Genomic DNA, 7,500 nt, shown 5'->3' with positions numbered 1-7,500 from the left:
CAGATACTGATCGATGTACTGAAAAAAATATTCGAAATCCAATTAACAAAATAATGTAATTGGAAGAAAACCTGAAAGAAAGACAGAAAATGGCCTTAAATGGATGGGAGTCCTGAAACCCGATTATATTCCTTGTTCAATTTTCCTCTTCCATTGAGAACGTTATTTGAATTAATGATGTAAGTGGGTGGAGTGCCATGATGGAGGTGGATTTAGAACAATTCGATGATAGTAATAATATTGTGGATTCATTACCAAACTGTTCTTGTATCATCGCATCTATTTCCTTCCGTAAGGAGTAAGGTTATTTTGAAGTATCATCATCCTCATCATCATAGGATAGATTTTGCCAATCGTCTCTATCATGAGCTTTTAAAGCAATACCTCTTCATTCATCACCTTCTACTTCACGCATCATAGTCCTCAGCCACGTAGGCCTGGGTCTCCCAACTCTCCCAGTGCCTTGTGGAGCCCAGTTGAAAGTTTGGTGAACTAATTCCTCGTAGGGAGTGCGAAGAGCATGCCCAAACCATCTCCATCTACCCTTCATCATGATCTCATTTACAAAAAATAATTGCAACATTTTCCTGGAAAACGAAAACTAAAATATAAAAAAAATAGATTTAATCTCGCGTAAGAAGTTGAAAGAAAAGCTGCAAAATTTATCTAAAAGTCAAAAGAAAGAATTTTCTCTTTGATGTTCAGAGAAACGTTCTCTGAGGTCGTTCTGGGTCAAGACACGAACCACCTCAGAGGGGGACTAAATCCTGTCGGTTTGAGAAGCAGCTGACCTTTTCCCAACAAGTAAAAATACATTAAGAAAAGAAATTAACTGCGAACTTTATCTGTAGTGTGCTGAAGAGCATATTTTCTCTCTCTCTCTCTCTCTCTCTCTCTCTCTCTCTCTCTCTCTCTCTCTCTCTCTCTCTCTCTCTCTCTCCTTCTTACTCACAGCATCAACTTCTCTTGATTTAAAATACAGAGACAAAAGAGAGAAAGAGAGAAGGAGGGTGTCAGAGGATAGAATCAAACATATTACAAGACTATTCAGTGACATTACTAAATTGTGTGTGTGTGTGAGAGAGAGAGAGAGAGAGAGAGAGAGAGAGAGAGAGAGAGAGAGAGAGAGAGAGAGAGAGAATGTTGTTACAATAGCCAAATGAGCGTGTACTTCCAGAAATTAGGTTCTATTGATTAGATTTTACTTTATATTGATATATGAAAATATTTATATAGACTGATATTTAGATAATAGAGAAATGACCTACTGAGAAATTGTGCCAGAACCCTATATGCTGGATATGTCATCAGATGAGCAAATAAGAATTTAAAAGATAAGGAATTACGAGCTGGAATTGCACTCAATTTATAATAATATGATCCTTATAATTTGCATTCATAAATATTACAGACGAAATAAGAATGATCGTAATGCACAGTTAAACTTTGATGATCTTTTAAAATTTTCTCAAAACTTCAAACTTCCATATTTGCTTCAGGTAATGAAGACACTCGAACTTTCCTTGCAGATTTTTAAGGTTAATGAGAAATGAGTGGAAATTCTTTTGGAAAAAAAAAAACTAGGGTTTGGCTTAAATTTCTTTTCTTTCATATTAGATAGGCATAAAAGGCGACAAAAATAATCTTGAAAATTTTGACTTAGAAGAAAGTAACCTAATTTATTTTCCATCATGTAGATGCTCTTCAAATGTGAGAAGTAAAACTATCCAAATATATTTTGTTAAAACTAAAAGGAGAACAATCCAGAATACTTTCTATTACTGAAAGCCTTAGTTAATCTTCTCCCATTAAATAGCAAAAGAAGCCACATTCAATTACTGTACATGAAAATAAAAAATAGAATAATATTTTAATTCTTAAAAATTCGTAAATGCGCGAAAGAATAACTTCATCTATTTTAGGAAAATACCTGAAAATGTTCACTTCCATCTTGCTCACTCCGTTGTCACAAACTGTGTCTGACAATGTGTATACCTTTGAATAAAAATTCATCTATGGATGCCAAAAACAAGTGAATATAATGGACGTTAATTTGACATCAACAAATAAAGAGCAATTTTATGCCTGACTGGTCTGTCTCAGCAAATAATCCTAATCTCGTCTATATTTGGACAATGTAATTTGATCAGATAAAAATGGACCAAATATGTCAAACTTAGTTTTACATTTAAAATGCATGAAATGAAAATTAATATCTGTACTTACCCACCTCCCTTTTTGTGATTTTGATTAATCATTTTTCAACAGACATAAATGTGGCCTTTAAACCTTTCCTTTTCTATTAGTTGGAATATAACTTGATTCTGTAACTTCATTTGGTGCAATGATATCATATACTTTTCCAAGAGTGTTGCAGTCTTTTGGAAATATGAAGACTGCTATGAACACAGATCTCTAAACTCTACTTGGCACTGCTACTCAAGTCTTTTTGAAAGCAGCATTTCTCCAGCCCTCAGGTTCTGACAGCAATGAAAACAGAAAAGACAGATATATTAATTTTCTGTTATGAGGACAATTTAGGATCGTATTTACTTATTGGATACATTCCTGCCTGGGCAGTTTGGAGGACCCTATAAGTCTGCCTCCAGAGTCATCAGCAGCCATTGCCTGGCCATCTCTAATCCTAGGCGTTGATAATATGCATATAAGGTCAATTTCTAGGCTATTGCACTGCTAGGGCATTGTCACAGTTCCTTGCCAATGCCATTCATGAGTAACATTTAAACTTACCAATTAATCATTCACTTCATGGATCATTTGAGGATTGCATTGTTTGGCTGGGTACAGGAATCCAAGAATTCTATCAGAAATTAATGGAATTCATTTGAATTTTCCTCAATGTGCAGAAAGCTTAAGAAAAACTGCTAAAGGGAAGAAATATATGATATTTTACTTTTGTGAGCAATTTATTTCTAGGAATCTTACTCCAATATTGAACATACCAAATTCTTTAAAATATATTTCTAAAAGAAAAGTGGGGAAATAGAATAAAAAAAGATGAACCTTGCTTTCAAAAACCTCCACTTTATTATGGAACCACATTACAACAAACAATGGTGAATTCTAACTTAGTAAACGCTCTACGAAACCAATACTGTTCAAGAGATGCAGCAGATCTTAAGGGAAACATTATACTGACACTCGGCGCTTCTTACTGCTACACAACAACTACTCAAACGACCAATCGAAGAAGGAAATTGTTCAGTGGGGGAGTCTTTGAGCCATCTATATCCCAAATATTACTTTCCGATAGGTTGTGAAGATTAAGTGGAAGCAATGCTGATACAAATGGATTCAAGGAGAGTCTCTTTATGTGACTGTTAAGTTCCTATCATCCATTCCAGTACGAATAATTGATAGTAATTAAGAGAAAATTATGGTTAGGTCTCAGGGAAAGGAAACTTAACAGAAGAGAGTATATATATATATATATATATATATATATATATATATATATATATATATATATATATATTATATATATATATATATATATGTATATATATATATATAGATATATATATACACAGTATATATATATATATATATATATATATATATATATATATATATATATATATATATATATATATATATATATATATATATATATACAGTATATATATATATCTATATATATATATATATATATATATATATATATATATATATATATATATTATATATATATATATATATATATATATATATATATATATATATATCCTAAGGTGAATCATTTTAGTGAAATGCATGCTTGTGTAGTCGACTGAGAGACCAATCCCCTGACCAAGTATACTTGAACTGGTACTGGTGTCAAAAGCACCTTTCTTTTTTAGCTGATTTTAACTATTATATAGAAGAGAGAGAGAGAAAAATAACGATTAAATCATCAATAGTTCATTAATCCTCCTCGTAGACTGTAAAAAAAAAACGTTTTGATTTCGCGAAGCAAACTGTGGGCAGATGTCTCTTTCTTTCACACTTACTATAAATTTGCTTCCATACATCAGAAGTGATTCTTGATTTACTTCAGTTCACATTAAATTTTACTCTATAATCTTATTATGAAAATAGAATGGACGGATCACACTGTAAAGTTGTTTTAATCTCATTAGGTTAAATGAGTGATCAAAAGTTAAATCATAGATAGATAATGGAAAATTCCTCTCAGTTGAGAGGATATGATTGGTGATTGGGAGAGAGGAAGTGGCAGCTAATCATTTTGCTTCTGGAGAGAACAACAGACGAGCGAACAGATGCTGTTCTGCTTGAGAGACACATCCGTGAAAGAATCATCAGACTTCTATTTATAAGTTTGGGAATGCACAAAAGGCTATGAGAGAGAGAGAGAGAGAGAGAGAGAGAGAGAGAGAGAGAGAGAGAGAGAGAGAGAGAGAGCGTATTTTGGTGTGTCCTCAAACAGCATTCTTCTTTTTCTTTCCTGGAAAGGAGGAAGTGAACAATGAATATTAGGATTTATTAGACGGATGTGTCTGTTTCAAACTTTTAGCGAAAATGTATGTGCTTCTTCAAACGCGTTTTGCAATAAGTAGTCTTTCGTTGCTTTTATGTCCAAGAGTTCGATTCAGACATGAAACATTTGATGCTATATACAATCTTTTTTGGGCTCAAGCCATGGCGTCCTGATGGAAGGTTCCTTTTTGGTAGCTTCCTTGGGTAAATAACTACTATGAGAAGGAAAAATAGATTTTCGCTTCGCTCAAAATCCGTTTATTTTATGATCAATCAAAAGTATATTTTAAAGAAAAAACCAACGCACGTATTTCCTTGTATATTTCAAAAATAGATTTTGTCAAAGAAATAAATTGATTTATTGTATCAGGATTGATGTGATATAGGCACTGCTTATTTTTCTCAGAAATTTATTGGTAGGGAGTATTTTGAACGCATGACTTTTGAGAAACAACAATAAGTGAAGCAAATTTATGCATTAACATAAATAATGTTATGAAGTCATTAAATCGAAGAGATAATGTCATGTCTAAATGTGGTTTAAGTTTAAGTTTCCTTAATAACCAGTTTGTGAAGTGGAATAATTATACTTATGTTGAACATTTGGAGCTGAGCACCAAAGATCACCCTTCGCCAATGGATGTTTTGTGAGGCTCCATCAGCCTTGGGTTTATTGCATCATGAAATTAGCTATGGCCCACTTTAATTTCATGAGAATTTTTATATAAGAAAATAATTTATCATTAAATAATAAAGAAAAAACACATGAAGTTTTATAATTTCCTTCATTAATTTTTTTTCAATAAATCAATAGATATTACTAAAGTGCATTAATTATGCTTTTCATTAAAATTAGTTTTTAAGATAATAAACTGTACAAGAAAATCTTTGTTTACAAATAAAGGAACCCGAAAAGTGACAACAACAGTTACTTAGACAGGCAGATCTCTCTCTCTCTCTCTCTCTCTCTCTCTCTCTCTCTCTCTCTCTCGGTATGATATTATTTGTGGCAAACCAGATACTTGAAACAACGAAACCATAAAATGAACGAAAACTAAATGAATATGTGCGTGTGTGTATGACAATTGAATGTAATTATAGTTTTAATCATAGTTTTAATTCGTCTTATTCTTCTTGTAACTTCATCGCACTAAATACTTAGATGAATCTAATTGATAATAGAAAATAGTCAGTTTAATTCCGATGTTCGAAAGCTTAACCGATCTAACTTGAAGGACTTTAGCAGGTCGATTGCCCCAGAATCCCAGAGAGAGAGAGAGAGAGAGAGAGAGAGAGAGAGAGAGAGAGAGAGAGAGAGAGAGAGAGAGAGAGAGAGTTGAAGGTCAATATACCTAAGGATAGATTCAAGAAAAGTCAGTCATCTCTCATATGACAAAGTTCCTTTCCTTCTACCTCCATCAGTCAATCCAGAATTATGGTTCATTGCTAATGCCTCCCCAGGCGATGTCTTCTTCTTCATACTTTGTTTTGTGTGTCTCCTTAAAAATTCCTTCTTTCTTTCTTTTTCTTTCTTTCTTTATTTATTTATTTATTTTCTCTCACAGTGTTTCCTCTTCTTCTTCAAGAAATATAAAATTCAAGTTTTCAAGATACCTTAAAATTCTAGAATGAATTATAGAAGACATATTAACACCCAAAAGTTACTGGCTCTCTTAACTTACGGGAAAATCATTCATATTTTTTTTTTCATTAACTGGACATCCAATTGTCCTCTTGATTAAATAACTTAGAATTTATCATTGACATAATTCCTACACATTTCTTTACTTAATAAGTATTTCTATCTTTATGAAACAATTATGTTTGTATTTTGTATACATAAAGTGTTTTATGAAGATGTTTCAAATTTACTAATTAGCCATTGGAACCCCTACCTATATTCCCCTTCATACAATCGATAGTTTCAACAATGGTCACCCATCCCATTGTTGGTGATCCTTAGAGTAGTCTTGTGATATCCTTGCAATGTCCTCACTGCTAATTATCCTGATCCCTATTTGGTGAATACTTTCCCAATATATTTCCTAGTCAAAATGATCCGCATGTATATATATAAATATATATATATATATATATATATATATATATATATATATATATATATATATATATATATATATATATATATATTATATATATATATATATATATATATATATATATATATATATATATCCTGTAGATACATTCAAATCATTAATATTATCATTACTTGCTAAGTTACAATCCTAGTTGGAAAGCATGATGCTATAAGCCCAGGGGCTCCAACAGGGAAAATAGCTCAGCAAGTAAAGGTAAAAAGGAAAATAAAATATTTTATGGAGAGCAACAACAATAAATATCTCCTATATGAACTATAAAAATTTTACCAAAACAGGAGGAAGAGAAATAAGATAGGAGAATGTGCTCGACTGTACCCTCAAGCAAATCTCTCTCTCTCTCTCTCTCTCTCTCTCTCTCTCTCTCTCTCTCTCTCTCTCTCTCTCTCTCTCTCTCTCTCTCTCTCTCCTTTTAATAACGTAACCCTTTCCAAAATCACTAAGACTCTTTATCAATTATTTCCCAACAACACAACATTCGAATGCTTAAGTTGAGCATCATAACAAAAACCTCCTGGATGGGATTTGCTTCATTAACTTCATAAATTAGTCTTTAACTAATTTACTCTTTTCAACAACGAAGACTCAAAAATATCTGACATAAATATTTGTTCAATGGAAATATTGTTATTCGGGACTCTATTGACACATTATTATTATTATTATTATTATTATCATTATTATTATTATTATTATTATTATTATTGTTGTTGTTGTTGTTGTTGTTGTTGTCAGCGTAACTGCACCATATGTATGATATTGGTAGTATCATCTACGGTAAAAGCTATTAGGAAGGTTATACCTACATCAATATCATCCTCTCCGTTTTCAATCAAACTTGTCTTTATCCAGCTAAAAATAATCGTCAAATGAAATGTCCATG

The sequence above is a fragment of the Palaemon carinicauda genome, chromosome 25 (assembly GCF_036898095.1).
Source record: "Palaemon carinicauda isolate YSFRI2023 chromosome 25, ASM3689809v2, whole genome shotgun sequence".
NCBI lineage: Eukaryota > Metazoa > Arthropoda > Malacostraca > Decapoda > Palaemonidae > Palaemon > Palaemon carinicauda.
The sequence above is the reverse complement of the archived record's forward strand: the minus strand, read 5'-3'. Positions refer to the sequence as shown.